Here is a 25,536-nt window from a genome sequence, read left to right on the forward strand (position 1 = left end):
CTCTGTTGGTGAAACCATCTGAATGTGAATGAGAGTAACTGGGGATGTGTGAGGCAGAAATTGGCCCAGAAAAGGAAGGTTAAAAAAGGTTTTTGTTTACTTTATGAGGCTTCAACTTTACATACTAAGCCCTTGTTCACATTAAATGTGGCTTTGAAATCGTGCGACTTCATCTGAAATCGCACAATTTCAAAGCTGCATGTCAGTGCAACTTCAGGTGCGACTTGGAAGACATCATGCACCAGATGTCTATGCAAGTTGCACCTGAAATCAGCAAAAGTAGTGCAGGAACTACTTTTTCAAATCGATGCCGCACCGCACAGTGCCATTGCCGACAATAGAACAGAAAGAATGTGTTGGGCACTTGTGCCGAGGGATGGGTCCCCAATTTGATGGACTTCCTGAGTATACGATGTTGCGGTGCTAGCACAGAGGGCAGCTCTGACAGGCAGAAGCAGGGTTTATGCTAAGTGTAGCATAAAACTTTATTTGCATGACATTAATGCAGACTCACATGGAGGTGGATGCTTTTCCTCATAGCTCCCGGATCCCTTCCTGTGCATGGCACTTCCATCCTCAGCCATTCACTGCTGCCTCAGCTTGATCCGGCTCCTCCTATTGGCCCTTCCGGTGTCGTCATCTCCGGCTGATGGTCGGCCTGAGGACGGAAGTGCCACACACAGGAAGGGATCCGGGAGCTATGAGGAAAAGCATCCACCTCCATGTGAGTCTGCATTAATGTCATGCAAATAAAGTTTTATGCTACACTTAGCGGTGCCTGTTTTTTCCTTTTCTGATTGCAGACAATAGGGCCGATACCGATATTTTGGTCACAACATATCAGTATTGGCCGATATGGGCCGATATTTTGTGCATTTAAAGTTTTGAAAAATAAAGACAATTTTTGACACAAATCTGGTACTGAACATGTTAATTTTTGTTTAATGCTTAATGGCTGGCTTTGTCTGTATAATAAGTCGCGCTAATTTGAAAAATGGAAAATGAAGTCCATAAAGTCCATAAATAATTAGGATCGCAGTGTCAAACAGGCTCCCTATGGACATGCGCTTACCAGATATGGTAAACCAAAAGGCAGGTTCTCTAGATTAATCACGTCCCCTTGATAGCAGACCGGAACCAGTATTCTCGCGTTGATTCAGCAGTGTTGGATAGAAAATAAATCGCAATAGCGTAAAACCCAACACAAATAGATCTTATGCACCAAGTGAAAACTAAAAGTGAGTGTGTGAATCTCAACCAAAACTCAATTAAATCAGGAACTTGAATAATATCTAAAATGGAGACACCTGTAGGTACCCCTTACCAGATTAGGTGAAAGTGGGTGCAAATCAAATAAGTGCAATATAATCCTCAATCAGCAGGTGTCGCCTCTTACCAAAAGAAAGGGAAGTAGAACGCCAAAGTGAATAGAAAATCCTATATAGGTATCTTGTGTGTGAGAAACCTCCACCAAAGGGGCTCGCCTCTTACCAGATAATAGTGAGATTGAGCCAAATAACTGAAACCAAAGGAAACAAGCAAGATGACATGCCAGCCTTCACCGGAGAGATTTGCCTCTTACCCTCAGGGAGTAGTCAAATCGCCTGTAGAAATGATGGACCTCAAGGGGAACTGCAGTGGAATCCTGTCTGAGTAACTCCAACCGGACCAAGGAGATCACCACCAAATAAAAAGAAAGGCTTCCATAGTGTAAAACCGCTTGCTTTATTTAAAACCAAAGGAATAAAACTTACAGTATCAGAGGGAATGTGGAGCATTATTATCTGGTAAGAGGCGAGCCCCTTTGGTGGAGGTTTCTCACACACAAGATACAGGTGTCTCCATTTTAGATATTATTCAAGTTCCTGATTTAATTGAGTTTTGGTTGAGATTCACACACTCACTTTTAGTTTTCACTTGGTGCATAAGATCTATTTGTGTTGGGTTTTACGCTATTGCGATTTATTTTCTATCCAACACTGCTGAATCAACGCGAGAATACTGGTTCCGGTCTGCTATCAAGGGGACGTGATTAATCTAGAGAACCTGCCTTTTGGTTTACCATATCTGGTAAGCGCATGTCCATAGGGAGCCTGTTTGACACTGCGATCCTAATTATTTATGGACTTTATGGACTTCATTTTCCATTATTCAAATTAGCGCGACTTATTATACAGATTCTTCTTGGGGTGTGGTCACACTTGAAGTCGCTTCTGTTGTTTTGTTTATTTCCACTAGCGCGGTTAATATTTACTTATCTTAATGGCTGGCTTTCTGGCACCCTGTGGTGGGTGGCTAGCTGGCTGGCACCCTGTGGTGGGTGGGTTACTGCCTGACACGGTAGAGTTTGACTGGCATTTGCCATAAAATTCCAGAATTGGCAGTTCCACCACTGGCACCTCAGTCTGTGCTTGTCACAGACGAGAGCAGGTTCACCCTGAGCACCTGGGACAAACGTGAAAGGGTCTGGAGAAGTCGTGGAGAATATATGGGGATATCGGGATGAAATCCTTTGACCCATTGTCAGACCCTACGCTGGTGCAGTGGGTCCTCGGTTCCTCCTGGTGCACGACAATGCCCGGCCTCATGTGGCGAGAGTATGCAGCCAGTTCCTGGTGAATAAAGGAATTGATACCATTGAATGTCTCCTATGCTCACCTGACCTAAATCCAATAGAACACCTCTGGGATAATATGTTTCGGCCATCCGACCCCGCCAGGTTGCACCTCAGTCTGTTCAGGAGCTCAGTGATGCCCTGGTCCAGATCTGGGAAGAAATACCCCAGGAAGCCATCTCATTAGGAGCATGCCCCGACATTGTCAGGCATGCATACATGCACGTGGGGACCATTTTGAGTTGCTGCAATGAAATTTCAGCAAATTGGACTAGCCTGCTGCATCATATTTTTACTTTCATTTTTAGAGTGTCTTTGAATTCAGCCCTCTGTAGGTTGATCATATTCATTTCCATCATACGGTGTGGCATCCTTTCATTCCTAACACATTACCCAGTCCAAATCATAGATATCCAGCATGATATTTTTCCCCATTCACATCGGATGTGTTTTCAAAGTTTTCCTTTAATTTTTTTGAGCGGTGTTTATTTCCCTCTTAGTCTTGGTGTGTCAAAGGGTATGACATTGCTAAGAAGGTTGTTGACATTGGACTCAGGGAACCCAAACATCAGTGGCTCCTTCAGGGTTGAGCACTACATATGTTTATAGGAGACAAATGCATTCATATTATCAATTTGATCAATTTGAGGAGTAAAACCACTGGTTGCTAAACAAATGGTTTAAAGAAAATGTTATACTAGCATATTAATCACAAGGGGAGATAGAATTCAATAATTAACTATGCCTCTATTGCCAACATATTCGAATATGGCTGGAGGTGTTAAGGAAGCTTTTCATCATAAGCGGTTATTTATGAAAGTTTAAAAATGAAGGTCCCAATGGCATTTCTACATGCTTTTGTTTAAATGAGGTCAAGCTGAAAAACAAGCCCAAAATCACAAGTGAAATTAGCAGTGGCTTTGAAAGTAGAAATAATGTATGTTGTAATTAAAGAAACTAAATTAATAATAGCATTCATAGCTCAAATTTGAGTAAAAAAACATTGATCTGGCCACAGGATGTGACAATGCCATGAAATCGAAATAAGAAGCTTTTACCACTCTTAAACTATTTCTTTATAGGGTAATGGATTACTAGGTACATGTCAAGCAAGAAATGCCAACTGTTTCAAGGCAACTTTACTAAAATGTATTTAATCAGAGCATCATTAACTACACATTTGCCAAAGCAGCAAATAGTAGCTATTTGCTGTAAACGAATCTGTCTAACCATTGGTAAATCGCAGAATGACAGCTTCTGCTTGGATCCCACCTTACCACTAAGGTTTACTAACCCTGTAAACCCTTGGGGGTTGCTGTGAACTCCTTCTCATGGCAGTGGAAGGGTTTGAATAGCCAGGGCCCAACACTGTCATGTGGAGAAGACAGTGGCAACATGCACCCCTGGTAAGCTTTGACACCAGAACTTACCCAGTGTGGTCTCCTGCAGGTTGCAGGATGCATTATTATAGATTGGTCATCACCCTGATTGAGCACATGGAAGATCATTTGCCTATCTCCACCCATAGATTAAAATAATAAAACCATATCAGTCAGTGTAGATTTAGGTCTGTATCGGCAATCAGCAGATTAGGGTTAAATCCAAAATTTCCCAGATTGCTTCATCTATAGACAGACGTGACTTGCTTGACCTAAATTTCACTTGACTTGACAGTGCAGTGTAGCAAACTGATTGCGCTATCTAATGCATGCACATTTTCGGTTGGACCTGCAACCTATCAATTATAGGAGTAGATTGATTTTACAAGGGCAGATCCAAAGACCTTGCACTCAAAGCACACCGCAATATGCATAAAAAGAATATGCTCTTCTGCACAAAGAAAAAAACAATATGCCCACAGTTGTTTACAGTTCATGAATTATCGTGATAGAATTTTAGGAGATTAATACCCTCAACCCATTATAAAGCTTGTACCGGTTTATGCAGCGGTATCTATACAGGCAAGGTACAGAATTCTAGGTCATGAAACTCCAAGGTGAGAGTATCAGTGACACCATACTCTGGCATCACATATTTTGCATGTGTAAAAGATTTCTGTACTTTTACATTATTGCTTGGCTTAAATACAGAACCCTAATCAAATTAATTACAGCTTGAAAAAGATTTATTTTGTTAGGCAGCCTTCTATCTCCCATTATTTTCCTTGTACAGCTTCCCAACTCCTTCCAGGACTTACTGGTTATCACCCTATCTTTCTTGTAAGGTGCAAGATAACAAGCCTGTCCACACGCCCCCAGCTCTTGCATTGGTGCTTGCATTTTCCTGCTGACCACGTGATCATGTATCTTTGCCTGTTTATTTTTGCTGCTGACCTTTGCTATGTTTAACAGATTTTTCTAATTCTTTATACCTGCCCTGGCCTTTGCTACAGTACATTTAATAGATACTTCTACTGTCTATTTCCTGCCCTGAAATTTGCTACATTTGTGTAACGCTCTTGCGTTTTTTGTTAGTGAATGGATTTGCAGCTGCAGAATTATTACACTCAGTAGTCATGTAGAGATGTGTTGAACAAACATATCCAACTCTCAGGACTCATCACCGTGCACAGCCTGTTTTATGCAAATATACATACACTCAATATGATGTTCCTGGAGTGATAGGATGTATATGATAGTATAGAGGTGAGAGACAGGCGTTAGAAATGGTGAGCACTCAGTAGTAATATTCAGGAGAGTGGTAGGTGATGATAGGTAGTATGCAGATAGGTTTAGCAATCATGTATAGTAACAGGTGGTAGGGGACAGCAGATGAAGTATACAAGAGAGAGTAACCTAGTGCAATGATGTAGATGATAGGAATAGTGCTTACATAGTAACAGTCCTTAGTATGCAGAGGTAGATAGTGTAAGTTAGTTAGGAAGAAATCCCCTGTAGGGTACTTATCACAAGTTGGGTTAGTAGTAGCAAGGTCCAGTAGCAAGAGAGTGATCCGGTAGCGAGATACGGGATCGGTAGCGAGGTTCCGGTTTTGTTCAGGCAAAGGAATAGCTAGAAGCTCCGGCAGCATAGGACAAGACTGGTCAAGCATGCGGTTTGAACGAGCAATGAGTGAGAGAAAACAGGCGATTGAAATAGCCGCTCATAGCGGCTCTCGGCGATGATGTCATCATTCTTAAAGGTGTATGCGTTCCACCTAGTTAGCAAGGTGGGACGCAATATTAAGGTAGAAATGGGAAATAAGGGTACCAAAGGTACCAGAATCTTACAGTACCCCCCCTTAAGGCCGGCTCCGGAAGGCCTATAGCACTGGTTTTTCCGGGTATTTCGAGTGAAATGTTCGTATAAGCCTAGGTGCGTGAACATCAGCAGTATCCAACCAGGTGTCGTCTTGGGGTCCATAGTTCTTCCATCTTATGAGATATTGGAGTCTTACTCTGTGGATACGAGAATCCAGAATCTCCTTGATCTCATATTCTTCTCCGCCTTCAACTTGTACTGGAGGTGGAGGCAAGATGGTAGGCCTTATTCCTTGGTTAGGAACATGTGGTTTTAGTAGCGACACATGAAAGATGGGATGTATTTTGAGATCTGCCGGTAAGGTGAGTTGCACTGCAGCTTTTCCAATGAGTTTCTTAATTGGGAAGGATCCCAGAAATAAAGGTCCAAGTTTTTTACTAGGGATCTTTAATCTCAAATTTTTTGTAGATAGCCAAACAAGATCCCCAATAGCATATTGAGGAGAGGGTTTTCTACGTAGGTCGTAGTACCTTTTTTGTTGACTATGGGCATGTGATATGGTGGTGTTGAGTAAACCCAGAGAGTCCTTTATTTGGGTGAGATAATCAGAGGCCACTGGGTTACTTGATGGAAGGATGCGTGGTGGAAGAAGAGTGGGATGAAACCCATAGTTCAAGTAGAATGGACTTTGCTTAGTAGTACTGTGGGTTGCGTTGTTATAAGCGAATTCCGCCAGCGGGAGGAGGTCCACCCAATCGTCCTGTAGGTATGAGGTATAGCAACGTAGATATTGCTCAATGCACTGGTTGACTCTTTCTGTCTGTCCGTTGGTCTGAGGGTGGTAAGGAGAAGTAAGTTTTCGCTCTATTCGTAGTATCTGACATAGAGCTTGCCAAAACTTGGAGATGAACTGTGAACCACGGTCAGACAGAAGGGTCTTTGGAATACCATGTAACTTAAAGACATGTTTCACTAGCAATTCCGCTGTTTGCTTGGATGAGGGTAATCTTCGAATAGAAATGAAATGTGCCATCTTGGTCAGATGGTCCACTGACACTAGGATGGTGTTAAATCCTTTGGAAGGTGGTAGTTCTACTATGAAGTCTAAGGACACAACTTCCCATGGAACCTGGGGTATTGGTAGACTACAAAGTAGACCAGATGGTTTTGTAGTGTCAATTTTGGACCTTGCACAGATGTCACAAGAAGAAACAAATTTTTGTACGGTCGTCTTCATGTCAGGCCACCAAAACTGCCTAGTAAGTAAATTAAATGTTTTAGTCATACCCATATGTCCTGCCATAGGCACATCATGCGACAATTCCAAAATCTTGGTACGCATAGTAGGGGGTATGTAAAGTTTGTCGTTGTAATAGAAGAAGCCTTCTGCATCAGCACTTAGCTGTGGTGGAGGTGAATCCAATCCTATGCTGTGCAAAATCTCTTCCTTCAGGGAACGAACAACACCGACAATACGTTCATAGGGTATTATAGGAATTGAAGGTATTTCGGCGTAGTTATCCTCGGTTAATCGTGACAGCGCATCCGCCTTTTTATTTTTGTCTGCAGGAGTGTAGGTCACCAAAAAGTTGAATCTTAAAAAGAATAAGGACCATCGTACCTGCCGGTGGGAAAGAGTTTTGTTAGTCTGAAGGTATTGAAGATTTTTATGATCTGTGTATATGAGAACTGGTAATCGAGTACCCTCAAGTAGGTGTCGCCAATTCTCCAATGCCAATTTTATTGCAAGCAACTCTTTTTCACCCACTGGGTAATTCACCTCGGGGCTGCTTAGTGATTTTGAGAAAAAAGCAACTGGGTGAAGTGGTGAAGTATTTGTTGGTCGTTGGGAGAGAACTGCTCCTACTGCCATATTTGACGCATCTACCTCCAGGATGTATTGAAGGGATGGGTCTGGATGGCGTAGTATTGGAGCAGAAGTAAAGCTTGATTTTAACAAGCATAAAGCTCCATTTGCTTCTTCTGACCATTTGAATGTTTTTTTTATACTTGTGAGTTGTGTGAGAGGTCTCACAATAGCAGAGAAGTTCTTGATGAACTTCTTATAGAAGTTAGAAAATCCGAGGAATCTTTGTAATGCTTTACGAGTTGTTGGCACAGGCCAATCTAGAATACAGGATATCTTGCTCATATCCATTTTGATTCCATTTTTAGATATGATGTATCCTAGGAATAGTACTTCTTCTTTATGGAATAAACATTTTTTTAATTTTACGTATAAGTTGTGTGCAAGTAGTCTGGACAACACGAGTCTTACATGTTTTATGTGTTCAGATAAAGATTGAGAATAAATAAGTATATCGTCCAGATATACTACAACACAAACATCAAGTAAGTCTCGGAAGATGTCATTTATGAATCGTTGAAAGGCTGCGGGAGCATTACACAACCCGAATGGCATCACAAGGTACTCGAACAATCCGTATCTGGTTCTGAATGCTGTCTTCCATTCATCCCCGTCACGGATTCGGATTAGGTTGTATGCCCCTTTCAGGTCCAATTTCGAAAAGTAGGTAGCCCCTGTAATGCTCCTGCGTTTTTATATGGTGTGGATTTTCAGCTGCAGAAATAGTTCCACGTCAGTAGCCATGTAAGAGATATGCTGAGATACCATTCCCAACCTCAATGACTCATCATGTGTGGAAGGTCTTATTTCAGCCAGTAAATACACACAATTAGCAAGCTGGTTCTTAGAGTGACTTTATGCATGTGGTAACACAATGATGAAGGTTGAGGGATAGGTTAAGCGGAGGTGGTAGGTGATAGACACTTGAAGGTGAGACAGTAGCAGATGGATGCAGGAAGGTTTAGCAATGTTGTATGATAGCAGATGATAGAATAGCAGGTGGACATACAAAAGAGATCAACCCAGTGCAGAAAAGTAGCAGTAGTCTCAAGAGCTAGCAATCTAGTTTATGCAGATGTGATAAACAGTCTCTACTATGCAGAGCTAGATAGTGTAAGCTTAGTATAAGTTTATAGAGAATTCCCCTGCGGGGTACTTAGCACTATTAGCGATACAGCCGAAGGGTGGTTCAGGAGAGGCGGATGATCCAGTAGCGGGATACAGGGATCAGCGCAGCGAGGTTCCGCCAGCGAAGTAAGCTTGCAAGCATGGAAGCTTCAAGCAAGGTTAGCATCCAGATAAGGGTGTTTGAACGAACACATGTGAGTGAGAACCGACGCCTTAAATAGCCATCTAGTCCGGCGCTGAGTGATGACAGCTCCAGTCTTAAAGGTGTATGCGCACCTTTCCAAAAGTAAATGGTAGGGCGCATACACTTGTGGAAAGTGTAATTTAGGGTACCAAAGGTACCGGAACATTACAATACCCCCCCTTAAGGCCTGCTCCTGAAGGCCTCTGGAGCTGGTTTGTCTGGGTATCTCGCATGAAAATTGCGGATTAATCTAGGGGCATGTATGTCAGAGATGTTTAGCCAGGTGTCGTCTTGGGGCCCATAGTTCTTCCATCTAACCAAGTACTGAAGTCTTCTTCTGTAGATACGAGAATCCAGAATCTCTTTTATTTCGTATTCTTCTCCACCTTCAACTTGTACAGGAGGGGGAGGTGGAATATTAGGCCTTATTCCTTGGTCCGGAACATGGGGTTTTAGTAGCGACACATGGAAAATGGGATGGATTTTTAGGTCCATTGGCAATGTAAGCTGCACTGCAGCTTTTCCAATAAGTTTCTTGATTGGGAAAGGTCCCAAGAGGTCCAAGCTTTTTGCTAGGGATCTTCAGTCTCAAGTTTTTTGTTGAGAGCCAAACGAGGTCCCCGATAGTATACTGTGGAGAAGGTCTTCTACGAAGATCATAGTACTTCTTTTGTTGACTGTGAGCGTGTGCAATGGTAGTATTTAGTAAACCCAGAGAATCCTTTATTTGGGAAAGATAGTCTGAGGCTACTGGGTTATTTGAAGGAAGGATGCGTGGAGGGAGAATAGAGGGATGGAACCCATAGTTCAAGTAGAACGGACTCTGCTTGGTTGTACTGTGAGTTGCGTTGTTGTAGGCAAATTCTGCCAGGGGGAGAAGATCCAACCAATCATCCTGTTGGTAAGAAGTGTAACAACGTAAATACTGCTCGATGCATTGGTTGACTCTTTCAGTCTGTCCGTTGGTCTGCGGATGGTAAGGAGAAGTGAGCTTCCGCTCAATCCGTAGTATGTGACATAGTTCTTGCCAGAATTTAGAAATAAATTGGGATCCACGGTCAGACAAAAGAGTTTTTGGGATACCATGTAATCTGAAGACATGTTTCATCAGGAGTTCTGCCGTTTGTTTGGACGAAGGTAGTCTGCGAATAGCAATGAAATGTGCCATCTTTGTCAGATGGTCCACTGACACCAAGATGGTATTAAATCCTTTGGAAGGAGGCAATTCTACGATGAAGTCCAATGACAGAACCTCCCATGGAGTTTGGGGTATTGGTAGACTGCATAGTAGGCCGGATGATCTCGTAGTGTCAATTTTGGACCTGGCACAGACATTGCATAAAGAGACAAATTTTTGTATAGATGTTTTCATGTCAGGCCACCAGAATTGCCGAGAAATCAAATTGAAAGTCTTTGTCATACCCATATGTCCTGCCATAGGCACATCATGCGATAATTCCAAGATCTTGGTGCGTAGGGTAGGTGGTATGTAAAGTTTGTCGTTGTAGTAGAGGAAGCCTTCTGCATCGGTAGTTAGTTGTGGTGGGGGTGAATCCAACCTTATACCATGCAGAACCTCTTCCTTCAAGGAACGGACAACTCCAATAATGCGTTTGTGAGGTATTATAGGAACGGAAGGAATTTCAAAGTAGTTTTCTTCAGTTAGTCGTGATAGTGCATCCGCCTTTTTGTTCTTATCTGCAGGTGTGTAGGTCACTAGGAAGTTAAACCTTAGAAAGAATAGTGACCATCGTACCTGTCGATGCGAGAGAGTTTTGCTAGTCTGAAGATATTGGAGGTTTTTATGGTCGGTGTATATAATTATTGGTAACTGGGTGCCTTCGAGTAAATGTCGCCAATTCTCCAGAGCCAATTTTATAGCAAGCAGTTCCTTCTCACCCACGGGGTAATTTATCTCGGGACTGCTCAGGGATTTAGAAAAAAAAGCGACTGGATGAAGTGGTGTAGTGTGGGTAGGTCGTTGGGAGAGTATTGCTCCCACTGCCATGTTTGACGCATCTACCTCCAGAATGTATTGGAGGGATGGGTCTGGATGGCGTAATATGGGAGCGGAAGTAAACCTTGTCTTTAACAAGTGGAAAGCCTTATTTGCTTCTTCTGACCATTTAAATGGTATTTTTATGCTAGTGAGCTGTGTGAGGGGTCTCACAATAGCAGAAAAGTTTTTTATGAACTTCCTGTAGAAATTTGAAAATCCCAGGAATCGCTGTAGCGCCTTGCGTGTAGTTGGTGTAGGCCAATCCTGAATGCAGGATATTTTACTCATGTCCATCTCGATTCCGGTTTTGGATATGATGTAGCCTAGAAAGAGTACCTCATCTTTATGGAACAAGCATTTCTTCAGCTTCACATAAAGATTATGTGCAAGCAATCTCGATAATACAAGTCTTACATGTCTTATGTGTTCAGACAGGGTCCGTGAATATATAAGTATATCGTCCAGATATACCACAACACAGACATCTAGTAAGTCTTTAAAAATATCGTTTATAAATCGTTGGAAAACTGCAGGGGCATTGCATAGGCCGAATGGCATCACAAGATATTCGAACAATCCGTATCTAGTTCTGAACGCAGTCTTCCACTCGTGTCCATCACGGATTCGAATGAGATTGTATGCTCCTTTCAGGTCTAATTTTGAAAAATAGGTAGCTCCACGCACCTGCTCAATGAGCTCAGGGATAAGCGGTAGAGGATAGCGATCTTTTATTGTGATAGCATTCAATTTCCTGTAGTCGATGATAGGTCTGAGACTTGAATCTTTATTGCGAACAAAAAAGAGTCCTGCTGCTGTGGAAGAAGTGGAAGGTCTAATAAAACCTTTTTCCAAGTTCTCATCCAAATAGGTTTTGAGATGGGCAAGTTCATCCTGTGAAAGAGGATAAACATGACCGAACGGCAATTTGCTATTTGGGAGTAGATCAATGCTACAATCATAGTCTCGATGAGGAGGTAATGCTTGAGCATTTTTCTCAAGAAAAACCTCAGAAAGATCCTGATAACATAGTGGTGCAATCTCATCTGTCACCACAGACAGAATCTTCCCGGAAAACAGGAGGTTACACGTTTCCTCGCAATAACAAGAAGGGAAGGTCAAGGACCGTTTCTTCCAATCTATGGTTGGTTGGTGTGTGTGCAACCAGGGAAGTCCCAACACAATGGGAAAGTGGGGTGATGGTATTAAATCGAAGGTAGAAGTCTCCCTATGAGACTCGTTAATAGTGACTAGAAGTGCTTGTGTCTGATCGGTGATCGGACCAGAGGATAACGGAACACCGGTAATAAGACTTACTGAGACAGGTTTGAGTTTAGAAATAATAGGAATTTTATTTAAAGCAGCAAAACATATATCCATATAATTTCCACAAGATCCTGTGTCAATCATGGCCTTAGTAGTAATCCTGTTCTGGTCCCACTGTAATGTCAAAAAAACAGAAATGTAGGGGTTAGTGAATGAAGTTGTCAATCCTCCTAGAGAGACATGTGAACACTCACCCTTCTTTTTGTTGACTAGGGGACAGACGTTTATCTTGTGATCCGGGGATGCACAGTACAAGCAGAGATTTTCATTTCGTCTTTTGGCTTTTTCCATAGTTGATAGCGGTGGGCGTATGGTTCCTACCTCCATAGGAACGGCCAGACTCCGAGAGGAAACGGATAATGGCATTCCCATCTTTTCAGCCTTTCTTTCTCGTAGTCTTCTATCTATGGTAATACTGAGTTGTATTAATGCATCCAGGGTTTTTGGCAGATCCGCTCGGGCGAGCTCGTCCTTAACGGCTTCTGATAGGCCAAGCCTAAATTGGGTTTTCAGAGATGCATCATTCCATTCTGAATCAAGGGTCCATCTCTTGAACTCTGCGACAAAGTCTTCCACAGGCCTCCTTCCTTGTTTCAAGGATCTTAACTGAAGATCAGCAGTACTCTGCCTATTGGGGTCATCATATAGGCTAGTGAGCTCTGCCAGGAACAAGGCATAGGAGTTGAGAAGCTGGTCGTTTTTCTCAAAAAGAGAATCTGCCCAGGCTCGAGGATCGCTTGATAGGTAAGAAATAATAGTACAAACCTTAATGTGATCAGTAAGGTAGGTACGAGGTTTTAGCAAAAAAAGTAACTCACATGCGTTTTTAAATTCGCAAAATTTTTTGCGATCGCCTGTAAATACCAAAGGGGGATTTATCTTGGGTTCAGGGGACTGAGCAGAGGTAAGTTGTGTCAGTCTAATTACCTGCTGCGACAGAGCCTGATTGTCTTCTTTTAATTCAGCAAGTGCGTGTATTAACGCAGATACTTGCTGTTTTAATTGTGTCACCTGAGTGGTTATTTCTGGAACTATTTCTGCTGAATCCATTTTTTGGGTTCGTTCAATCTGTAACGCTCCTGCGTTTTTATATGGTGTGGATTTTCAGCTGCAGAAATAGTTCCACGTCAGTAGCCATGTAAGAGATATGCTGAGATACCATTCCCAACCTCAATGACTCATCATGTGTGGAAGGTCTTATTTCAGCCAGTAAATACACACAATTAGCAAGCTGGTTCTTAGAGTGACTTTATACATGTGGTAACACAATGATGAAGGTTGAGGGATAGGTTGAGCGGAGGTGGTAGGTGATAGACACTTGAAGGTGAGACAGTAGCAGATGGATGCAGGAAGGTTTAGCAATGTTGTATGATAGCAGATGATAGAATAGCAGGTGGACATACAAAAGAGATCAACCCAGTGCAGAAAAGTAGCAGTAGTCTCAAGAGCTAGCAATCTAGTTTATGCAGATGTGATAAACAGTCTCTACTATGCAGAGCTAGATAGTGTAAGCTTAGTATAAGTTTATAGAGAATTCCCCTGCGGGGTACTTAGCACTATTAGCGATACAGCCGAAGGGTGGTTCAGGAGAGGCGGATGATCCAGTAGCGGGATACAGGGATCAGCGCAGCGAGGTTCCGTCAGCGAAGTAAGCTTGCAAGCATGGAAGCTTCAAGCAAGGTTAGCATCCAGATAAGGGTGTTTGAACGAACACATGTGAGTGAGAACCGACGCCTTAAATAGCCATCTAGTCCGGCGCTGAGTGATGACAGCTCCAGTCTTAAAGGTGTATGCGCACCTTTCCAAAAGTAAATGGTAGGGCGCATACACTTGTGGAAAGTGTAATTTAGGGTACCAAAGGTACCGGAACATTACAGCCCCGCGCACCTGTTCAATAAGTTCAGGAATGAGGGGCAAGGGATAGCGATCCTTTATTGTAATGGTATTTAATTGCCTGTAATCAATAATAGGCCTAAGACTTGAATCCTTATTGCGGACAAAGAAGAGTCCTGCAGCAGTAGAGGAAGTAGAAGGTCTGATGAACCCTTTCGCCAAATTCTCATCCAAGTATTCCTTGAGATGAGAGAGTTCATCCTGTGAAAGAGGATAAACATGACCGAAAGGCAACTTGCTATTAGGGAGTAGATCGATACAACAATCACAGTCCCTATGGGGAGGCAACACTTGAGCATTTTTTTCAAGGAAGACTTCCGACAAATCCTGGTAACATAGAGGTATAATCTCATCTGTCACCACAGACAGGATCTTTCCATATGATGAGAGATTACACGTGGTTTCGCAATAGTGAGAAGAGAAGGTTAGAGTTCTTGTTTTCCAATCAATGATTGGTTGATGTATGTGTAACCAGGGAAGTCCCAAAATAATGGGAAAATGTGGTGAGGTTAGTACATCAAAAGTGGTAGTCTCCATATGAGACTCATTGGCAGTGACAAGGAGTGCTTGTGTCTGATTGGTGATTGGACCAGAGGATAACAGAATAACGTTAATGAAACTAACAGAGACAGGTTTGAGTTTTGAAATAATAGGTATTTTATTTAAGGTAGCAAAACAAGTATCGATATAGTTCCCACAAGATCCTGTGTCGATCATAGCCTTGGTGGTGATCCTAGTTTGGTCCCACTGTAATGTCAAATGAATAAAAAGATAAGGATTAGAAAAGGAAGTCGTTAGTCCCCCTAGCAAGACATTTGAACACTCACCCTCTTTTTTGCGGACAAGGGAACAGCCGCTTAACAAATGATCCGGGGAGGCGCAGTACATGCAGAGATGTTGGGATCTTCTCCTGGCACGTTCGGTAAAGGATAAAGGTGGACGTATCATTCCTACCTCCATAGGAGTAGGGTCAACAGCCGACATCCGAGAAGGACTGGACAATGGCAATCCCATCTTCTCAGCCTTTCTTTCTCGCAGTCGTCTGTCAATATTGATACTGGTCTGTATCAGGGCAGCCAAGGTGTCAGGTAAATCCGCTCGGGCGAGCTCGTCTTTAACGGCTTCTGATAGGCCGAGTCTGAACTGAGTTCTTAGAGATGTATCATTCCACCCTGAATCAAGGGTCCATCTTTTGAACTCTGCCACAAAGTCTTCAACAGGTCTCCTTCCTTGTTTTAAAGCCCTCAATTGGGTATCAGCAGTACTCTGCCTATTGGGGTCTTCATATAAACTAGCGAGTTGCGCTAGGAATAAAGGATAGGAGTTGAGAAGTGGATCATCTTTCTCAAAGAGAGAGTCTGCCCAGGCACGGGGATCACCCGTCAGATAGGAAATAGTGGTACAGACTTTAATTTGGTCAGTAGGGTAGGTACGAGGTTTTAACAAGAAAAGCAATTGACATGCGTTTTTAAATTCACAAAATTTTTTCCGATCACCTGTAAACACTAGAGGAGGGTTTATCTTAGGCTCACGGGGCTGAGCAGCAGAGAGCTGTGCGAGATGGCCAACCTGCTGTCTCAAAGGGCAAGTATCAATGCATCTACTGTTTTAACTGCATAACTTGAGTGGGTAATTCTGCTGAATCCATATTTTATGGCTCGTTCAATCTGTAACGCTCTTGCGTTTTTTGTTAGTGAATGGATTTGCAGCTGCAGAATTATTACACTCAGTAGTCATGTAGAGATGTGTTGAACAAACATATCCAACTCTCAGGACTCATCACCGTGCACAGCCTGTTTTATGCAAATATACATACACTCAATATGATGTTCCTGGAGTGATAGGATGTATATGATAGTATAGAGGTGAGAGACAGGCGTTAGAAATGGTGAGCACTCAGTAGTAATATTCAGGAGAGTGGTAGGTGATGATAGGTAGTATGCAGATAGGTTTAGCAATCATGTATAGTAACAGGTGGTAGGGGACAGAAGATGAAGTATACAAGAGAGAGTAACCTAGTGCAATGATGTAGATGATGGTAGGCTCAAGAGCTAGCAATCTATGAAGTTATGCAGATGATAGGAATAGTGCTTACATAGTAACAGTCCTTAGTATGCAGAGGTAGATAGTGTAAGTTAGTTAGGAAGAAATCCCCTGTGGGGTACTTATCACAAGTTGGGTTAGTAGTAGCAAGGTCCAGTAGCAAGAGAGTGATCCGGTAGCGAGATACGGGATCGGTAGCGAGGTTCTGGTTTTGTTCAGGCAAAGGAATAGCTAGAAGCTCCGGCAGCATAGGACAAGACTGGTCAAGCATGCGGTTTGAACGAGCAATGAGTGAGAGAAAACCGGCGATTGAAATAGCCGCTCATAGCGGCGCTCGGCGATGATGTCATCATTCTTAAAGGTGTATGCGTTCCACCTAGTTAGCAAGGTGGGACGCAATATTAAGGTAGAAATGGGAAATAAGGGTACCAAAGGTACCAGAATCTTACAATTTGTCAGATACCACTACTGTCTTCCTCCTGCCCAGACTTTTTATATGTCCACAGATTACACCTGCTGCCGGCCACCTGAATTATTTTGAGTGGCCTTCATCATGTTATATCTACTCTCCCCTACCTAATGTCTGATAGCGACATTCTACAGCCAGAGTATATATATATATATATTTTTTTTTGTTTAAGTCCTGGGGACAACCCATTACCTAGGCCTGCTTGCCCTAACAGAGATGTATGGGTTTTTTGTTTTTTTTAAAGAATCATACTTACCTAGGTGGATGCTGCATCTGTCCCCCCAGCGTCCTAACACTCTCTTCTTTGCCCCCCTCCCGCACGCTTACTGGAGCGATTGGCTGTGGAGGAGGCGGGAGTGGCCGGCTCAGGCTCCCAGTGACCGGCTCTGTGACATCAGCCCATAGTGGGCTTCAGCCTGCTGTCAGCTGAAAAGGGGTCACAGGAGTGCAGAATGAACTGCACTCCTGTGGTTCACAGGAAAAGTACAGCCAAACAAGCTTTGGCTGTACTTCTTCTTTAAGAGAAAGGGGCTGCTAAAAGTGAAGTTACACTTGTCCACTGTTTACTGTGGCTGAAGTGTCTGTCTATGGACCTTACATCTTTAGGTGGTTTTGACTAATAAAGCATTTTTTTTTTTGTCCAGGGGTAATAGGCCTAAATTTACATGTGGAAGTGGCAAGCATGAATGATCAAAAAACTATTAGAACATTTTCTCTTTAAAAAACAAAGCTAAAGCCCTCAATTTTGTACCAATTGCCAGTGGAAAAACAGTTTCATAGTGAGGACACACTAAGGGAAGATCCAGAAAGTTTTGTGGAATGCTGAGGGAGCAGAGCAAGGCCCAGGATACTGGTGAAGGAATACAAGATCTGTATGCCGCTAACAGTGGACGAGGGCATTGCAGTCTAACAAGGCAGTTTCTTGCCATGTTTCACTCTGATAGGGAAAAAAGAAACATCCGTACATTGGGCAGAGGACATAGTAGCACACCCACTGGGGTGCAAGGCGGTACACTTTGATTTCCTGATGTTTTTATCTTTCTTTTGGGTATAATTTTGTTTTAATAAAGCATGTACAGTTTGGATATTGTGCAATTCCTCTCCCTATACTCGGTTGGCCTATGGTTGTTGCATGACATCTGTCTCGTTGCACGATCCAGAGAGTTTACTGATGATCCCTTCACCATTTGGGTCCTTTGAAGGGAGTCTTTTCCAAACCCACAGTAAGGGGTTTTCTCACTGATATGTGGTTAGACCTTGCAAAAAAGGTCATTATGTCCGGTAATCCATCTGTCACAATAGCGTGGAGCACGTTAGGTGATCATTTGAAACATCACTTGGAAAAGAAAACAGCATGTGTGCAGCACCATTTCCATGACTGGCATTAGATCTGGGACTATATACATGCTAATATTAATTTAATGTTGATGTCACTTCTTTTTGGACTTGGCACTTAAAGGATTTTTTAACATGATAGCACTGAGTTTATGGTACTTTTTTTTGCAATCAATATATATGATTGCTTAGCAATATTTACAGTATGTTTATGATGAATTATTTTTTTTTACATTGTAATGTATTGAGTACATTTGAAGCACACTAACAGCGCAACACTTTTTTTAAGTTTATATTTATTTAAGTTTCATAGTATAGTCTGTGAACTTTTTTTTCACAATATTACACGGTATGGTCCTAAAAAGTTTAATAAATTGTCAAAACAGAGTGCACAAAAACACTTCAAAACCACAAACCCACATTCCCCAAACTTTTTCTATTCCTGTCTCCCCAAATAGTCCCATGAAATTAAAAATATAAACTTCAGGTAAGTGTTTATTGAAAACAGTTGCTATGTGAGCAGCGTGTTTAGGATGTAATGTAATAGGGGGAGACAAGATCATTTTTATTATGAAATGAAAATTAGAATGTAATTTTTCTAATAGACAAAGCCACAAATATTTTTGAGTGCACCCCACCTAGAATTGGCAGCATTCAGCAGGATATGTGCCAGGCAGCAGGTACAGAAGGTGGATCAGGCTAAAATATGGCTCCATTAGGATCGGTCCTAGGACTCCTAGCCCTAATATCGAAAAGCAATAGCATCAACATCCCATTAGCAGATATTAGAGAGTGCTGCATGCCTGTACCAGGCCCCGGCCAGGCTGGTGCTAGAGCGGGCCATTTACCCTTTGTAGGCCGATGCCTTCCATGTGGTGATGGTACTCCTGGAACATGAGCGGGCCACTTTGGAACAGATTGTTGCACAGTTAGACGTCAGAAACTTACATTGCTGCAGCGAAGGTTCTTCTTAAGGGAGCAACAGGAGGATAAAAGCCCCACTCACTACACAGTGGCCATGCAAAACCTGTGGAGGCGCCTGAAAAAGAGGGATGTTTGAGGCTGTGCTGATATTATCGATTCAGACCACATACTACAGGACTAATTCATCATGGGCCTGAAGACAGGACCGGTGCAGAGGGCTCTACAGGAGAAAGATGCAACCCTCCCTTTCCTTTCATGATGCCATGGTGGGTGCGGCTGAATGGGAACAAGAAGGAGCAGATGCGACAGTGGCAGTCACCCAGAAAATGTGAGACTGCATACTTCAAGTAGGAGAGGCCCTGGCACCTTCTCCCCTGTCAGACATGCAAACGGCACTGACAAAACTGGTTTAGGATTTGGTCGCCATGTAACAGGAAGTAGCTTCTTTTAAGAAAGACTCACTCCAACCCCAGAGGGGCAAGAAACCTTTGCATAAGGACCTGAAAGAAGACAGGAAATGCTGGTGGTGTGGTCAGTATGGTTACATATACATGAACTGTGCACAGTCAGAAATCCTCCCAGGCCATTGTTAAACTACTAATTCCTGGGGCAGTGGGACAATCCCCAGGATAGGCAACACAGAGTCTCATTAGGTCTGAAGGAATGGGGGCTCCTAGTCCAGTAGTTCCTGCCCTAATTAACAGACACAAGGTTCCATGACCGATTGATACTGGGTCAGAGGTTTACCAACGCCACGAAAATTAGCTGTAAAAATGCGCTTTTAGTAGCTTTTTCCATTGACATTAATGCTTGTTTAGCCGCGTTAGCTTTTAGCAGCGTTTTTCTGCCTCTATTCAAAATCAGTGGTTGCCTATGAGCCGTCTTTGATACGGCTTTAAGCCCATTGAGGATCTTGAGGGGGAACTCCATGCCAAAATGGGAAAAAAATGGTGTGGGGGTCCCCCCCAGGTTCCATACTAGGCCCTTTGGGTCTAGTATGGATTATGAGCAGAACCCCATGCAAAAAAACGACATGGGGTCCCCCCCAAAATCCATACCAGACCCTTATCTGAGCATGCAGCCAGGCAGGTCAGGAAAGGGGAGGGGACGAGTGAGCGGCCCCCACCCCCTCCTGGACCATACAAGGCCCCACGACCTCAACATGGGAAGGTGGGTGCTTTGGGGCAGGGGGACTCTGAGCCTCTCCACCCCAAAGCACCTTGTCCCAATGTTGATGAGGACAAAGGCCTTTTACTGACAACCCTGGGTGGTGGATGTGGGCGTCTGCAGACGGGGGGCTTATCGGAATCTGGACGCCCCCTGTAACAAGATCCTGCCCCCCCATGTGAATGGGTAGGGGTACTACAATGTAGTAAAAGTCTCCATAGAGGGATCTCAAAAACCTCAGCTCACATCCAGGTAAACATCTATAAAATAACAGAAATGATATGTGTAATATAATAGGATATGTATTACTGTGGGGGTTTGAATGAGACACCAAGATCAAGACTGTTAGCTCAAACTCGTCAGGAGGCAATTGCAAGATGATTTACGGCCCTTCAGTCCTAACTCCTCCTGTGTAGTGAATTCCCCCTCGCTGGCCAGGAGATGCAATGACACACAGCAACTTAAGCTTAGCGTAGATACACCTGATTTATTTCAGTTCGGCTTCCATATTTATGAGACATTTTGAGCGGCAAAAAACAGTTTGAACTAGTTACAATTCATGGGTCAGCTTAACAATAGAACATATCTCCACTAAAACAATACATGAGAAGGCCCTTGTGTTCCCCATACATCTCTGTCAATGTGGGGTGTCTCGTGTCTGAAATTATGTTTGTGGAACAGCCGCTACCTCTGTGTTCAGCTGTCTGATGTGTTAATGTAAGCAATTGTCAATTGTGTTCAGGTGTTGTCTGTAATCTCTATGCGAAGCCTAACTTGTTAAGTGTCTAAATGAATGAATGAAAGGTTTAATATGTAAACACCTATCAATGTTTGTCGTCTATATGCAAAAATCCAACTGCCAAGTGTCCAGGGTGTATGAATGAGGTGTGTTTAATATAATTGCAAGTGGCCACATTCCATTGTAGAGTGGGCACGAGCTGAAATGTATTATGAAATATAATATTTCAGTAAAGCACATTGATACACTCTTTCAACCCAACCTTTGATCCCAACCTTATTCATAAGGGTGGGGTCACCTAGAGTCTGTGAATAGCACTATGTGCCCTCCTGGGATATATGTCCAACTATGAGTCCCCCATGATAGTAGCCATCCCTTAGGGAGCTGGACATTCTTGACATACCTGGGTTGTGTTATTGTATGAGTGCATGTCATATTATTGGTAACTGACTTGCACAAAACAGGTGACATTATATTCTAAGGTGTATGTAGGCTGGCGACTTGGTTGTGTGCACATAGGGATATAACTTCTTAGAATTTTCTATCAAATCAAAAACAGACATGTTCAATGAGGAGGGCCATAGCTTGCAAGAATCTATGGCCTGAAAATCTAAACTCCATATTATGGCAATAAAGTCACTACAAATAGACCATGGCAGCACATACCACCTGTTGACTATAGCATGTGAATCTTCAACATCTCCTAAAGCCTTTGCCAGGAAAGGGCAAAAATAAACCCCCCAGTTCAATGGGAGGAAAAAATTCCCTTTCGACCCCCGTATCATCTGAGCGGTCAGACCAAGTCCCTGGCAGCTACAACATTACTTTAAACAGGGTTAGCAATGTCCTTTGTGTCCAATAGGCTTGACTTCAACTGTGAAGTGGAGACATGAATGTCTCGTGTCTCTCTCCTTTCCTGGGGTTGAGAAGGGCAAAATGAGGAGAGGTTCTCCGGGTGGTGAGTACATGTTGCAAGTAACCAGAGAGTGGCTACTAGTGTTAAGCTTGCTACAAAGAGTACCCCTGCTGCACGATTGGGAAGTCTTTCAGGAGTAGGGGTGTCCGTTGGCATTGTACCAATGCGTCTGTCTGGATCCAACTGGAATTCGTCTGGTGCTCGTCACAATCTCCGGTCCGCAGTCGTGGGGTCCAGAGGTGGGGCTTCCTTCAGTCGCGATGCGTGGATCCAAACCGGGGAGTCGTCTGTCAATACTGCTGTTCTGGTCACTGCTTGAACTGTCGCAGGAGGTCCATAGGGTGGGTCTAGCGATGTCAGCTTATGGGGGGGCCTTCACCAGGACTCTGTCTCCAGGCTTGAATGGGTGGGTCGGTGCACCTGTTGGCAAAGGAAACGAGAACGAAATATCACCATAATCACTGTTTAATTTTTCAATTAATTCTGCCACATATTCCTCTTGCATCTGCTGCAGATCTCTAGATATGAGAATTAATGGATTCATGGGGTTGGGAAGGGGTCTCCCTCTCGAAATTTCAAAGGGAGATAGCTTGGTACTTGGGTCTGGAGTCATTCTGACTTCAGCAAGAATAGCAGGTAAGTACAGAGACAAGAACTTGGATAATGGCAGGAGTATAGTGCAGCACTGGGCTTCTGGTCTTACAGGCAGGCAGCAAAATAAATGCTAGTAAGAACCACTTGCAGCACTGGGGTTTAGGGCTTACAGGAAGGCAGGTAATTTTAAGACAGGAAGGATATCTAATGGACAGTTGTCCAGTGACTCCAAACAGGAAATTGAAACCAAACAGGTTTGAAAATAGCCTTGGAGACACAGGGTTTGACTTCAAGGACCATTAATATGCAAAGCCTGGGGCAATGAGTCACCTTAGAATGAAAAGAGATGGCTTGGCTGGCCATGCAACTAATTGAATTAACAACAGGAGGTTACCTTGTCTTAAAGTTTAAATCTTAACAATACCAAAATAATCTTAACAAACAATGTAGTAACACTGACATAACTTTGTTGTAATTCTTAGCACACTATAGGTGTAATAATAGAGCAACAATTTATCCAATTCCATCCTATTCTTCCATGTCACAATATAATAAAAAAACTTTATAAGACAAGAGATGCTTAATTATCTAAGGCATAGAACCTCATTAATGCCAGAGCTCATATGTGTCAAATTAGAACACATCAAATATCCGACACCCAATAAATAAGAACTTTCTAACACCCATAAAAACAGTCTAATCAATCAGAAAAAAGAAAATTTGGAAACAATACTCCCATTGGTGAGTTGTCGTTGAAGGCTGTGATCGTCCTTCGTTCTGAAAGTCTCAAATCAAATTTATCTGAGAAATAAGCATCAAGAAAAAAATTTAGAAACAAAACATTATACCTTCCTCCTAAAAATAAACCAACGGTTAGAGGAATTTAGCATACAGTAAGCATGTCAAACATTTTCCTTCCTAACAGTGCACTTCTCTAATACAAAATTTGTTGACGTCAAGTTAATTATTACTACGTGGATTTCTATAATTTTTTTTTGTTATGGTATAACATAAATTTAAAGAAAAATATATTATTGTTCACCATGGTTAAAAAGTGAGCAGCTCAAAAATAAACATTAGTAATTTCCCATTTGGCTACAAGAAATTATACGTCACCATTTTTTCACCCATTTGGAACATTCTTTAAAACTGTTTTTTTCTACAAAAGCAAAAACTGATAGTTAATACACATCTGCATATACAATTAACAGATTCTTTTGTACTTTCCTCTTCAAGTTTACTCAGCTCAGTCAATTTGTATGACAATACAACTGTTTACACTCCCAAGCCTTGCAATTACTTGTGTCAAGGAAGGGAGGCTGAAAAACTCCAAATTTTTTTGTTTTAAAAAGTCAGTGATAAAGATAAAAAGTCAGTGATAAAAACCTCAATGATAAAGTTCTAAATTGCTCACAATTTTAAGGATAGAAATACAATTTTAGTCCTTAAGGTCACACTTTACACACCAAATATATTTTCTTGCTTCTAAAAGCTGCCATGACCAGCATAGCACGGATTTGTTACCTTTTAGTTGTACTTGTGGCAAAGTCACATCACTTTAAAACATAAGTAATAAACACAAAACAAATCATTATGCAACCAGTATTCATTCAGTGTTATCAAATGCTTTGCTGATACAGCACTTTTAGGAACATTATTAAAACTAACACAACATAACGATCCATGGATCTCACACACCTCTACACAACTAAGGTTGCCCATACACGATACAATTCTCATACAATTTTTCTAAACGTAAATTTCATTTTTTTCCTTTGGGATTCTCCTTACCTTGAGAATTGCCCATTATTCTAAGCTCAGAATATAAAGTGAGATTAGCTGAGTTTGAAGGTTTATATATATATATATATATATATATATATATATATATATATAGGGATGGTGAGGTCAGTATTTAGACTTTATTGGAAAACCTAGTTTCCAATTTATGTGGTTTCCTGCGTCTTTTTAATCAGATTTATATACACCCAATTTATGGTTTGTTTTTAACTATCCTCGGTGGGCAAGTTTATACCTTCAAGCTCAGCTTAATATCACATACAATCTCCACATACATCTATACAATGGCATGCAATCATATATAATGACTAAAAATACACTTAAATGTCTATACAGCAAATATACAATGCTTAGAGGGAGAATTCACTATCACACACAGTACTGCTTTGTAACCGGGTATCAGACCCTGGGGTATCAGACCCCCTTATTATCTTTGGGGCATCAGACCCCTGTTTTCTTTAGGAATATCAGATTCCTGGGAGGCGCTAAAATAGCGCTAACCGGGTACCGTTTAATCTGCTCTGACAGTATAGGGTGGCAATAATAATATTAATAAAAAATAGAATTACTCACCCAATACTGTGTTATGGCAGATCCCAACTTCTCGACACCAAACTGTTAGCTCAATCTCGTCAGGAGGCAACTGCAAGATGATTTACGGCCCTTCAGTCCTAACTCCCCCTGTGTAGTGAATTCCCCCTCGCTGGCCAGGAGATGCAGCGACACACAGCAACTTAAGCTTAGCGTAGATACATCTGATTTATTTCAGTTCGGCTTCCATATTTATGAGACATTTTGAGCGGGAAAAACCAGTTTGAACTAGTTACAATTCATGGGTCAGCTTAACAATAGAACATATCTCCACTAAAACAATCCATGAGAAGGCCCTTGTGTTCCCCATACATCTCTGTCAATGTGGGGTGTCTCGTGTCTGAAATTATGTTTGTGGAACAGCCGCTCCGTCTGTGTTCAGCTGTCTGATGTGTTAATGTTAGCAATTATCAATTGTGTTCAGGTGTTGTCTGTAATCTCTATGCGAAGCCTAACTTGTTAAGTGTCCAAATGAATGAATGAAAGGTGTTTAATATGTAAACACCTATCAATGTTTGTCGTCTATATGCAAAAATCCAACTGCCAAGTGTCCAGGGTGTATGAATGAGGTGTGTTTAATATAATTGCAAGTGGCCACATTCCATTGTAGAGTGGGCACGAGCTGAAATGTATTATGAAATATAATATTTCAGTAAAGCACATTGATACACTCTTTCAACACAAGGAGAAAATGCAGGTACTAGAGTGTGTAAATCTGCATCAATACATGAGCAAGCCCCATTACGGTGT

The sequence above is a fragment of the Pelophylax lessonae genome (genome assembly GCF_965119305.1).
Source record: "Pelophylax lessonae genome assembly, chromosome: 1".
Taxonomy (NCBI): domain Eukaryota; kingdom Metazoa; phylum Chordata; class Amphibia; order Anura; family Ranidae; genus Pelophylax; species Pelophylax lessonae.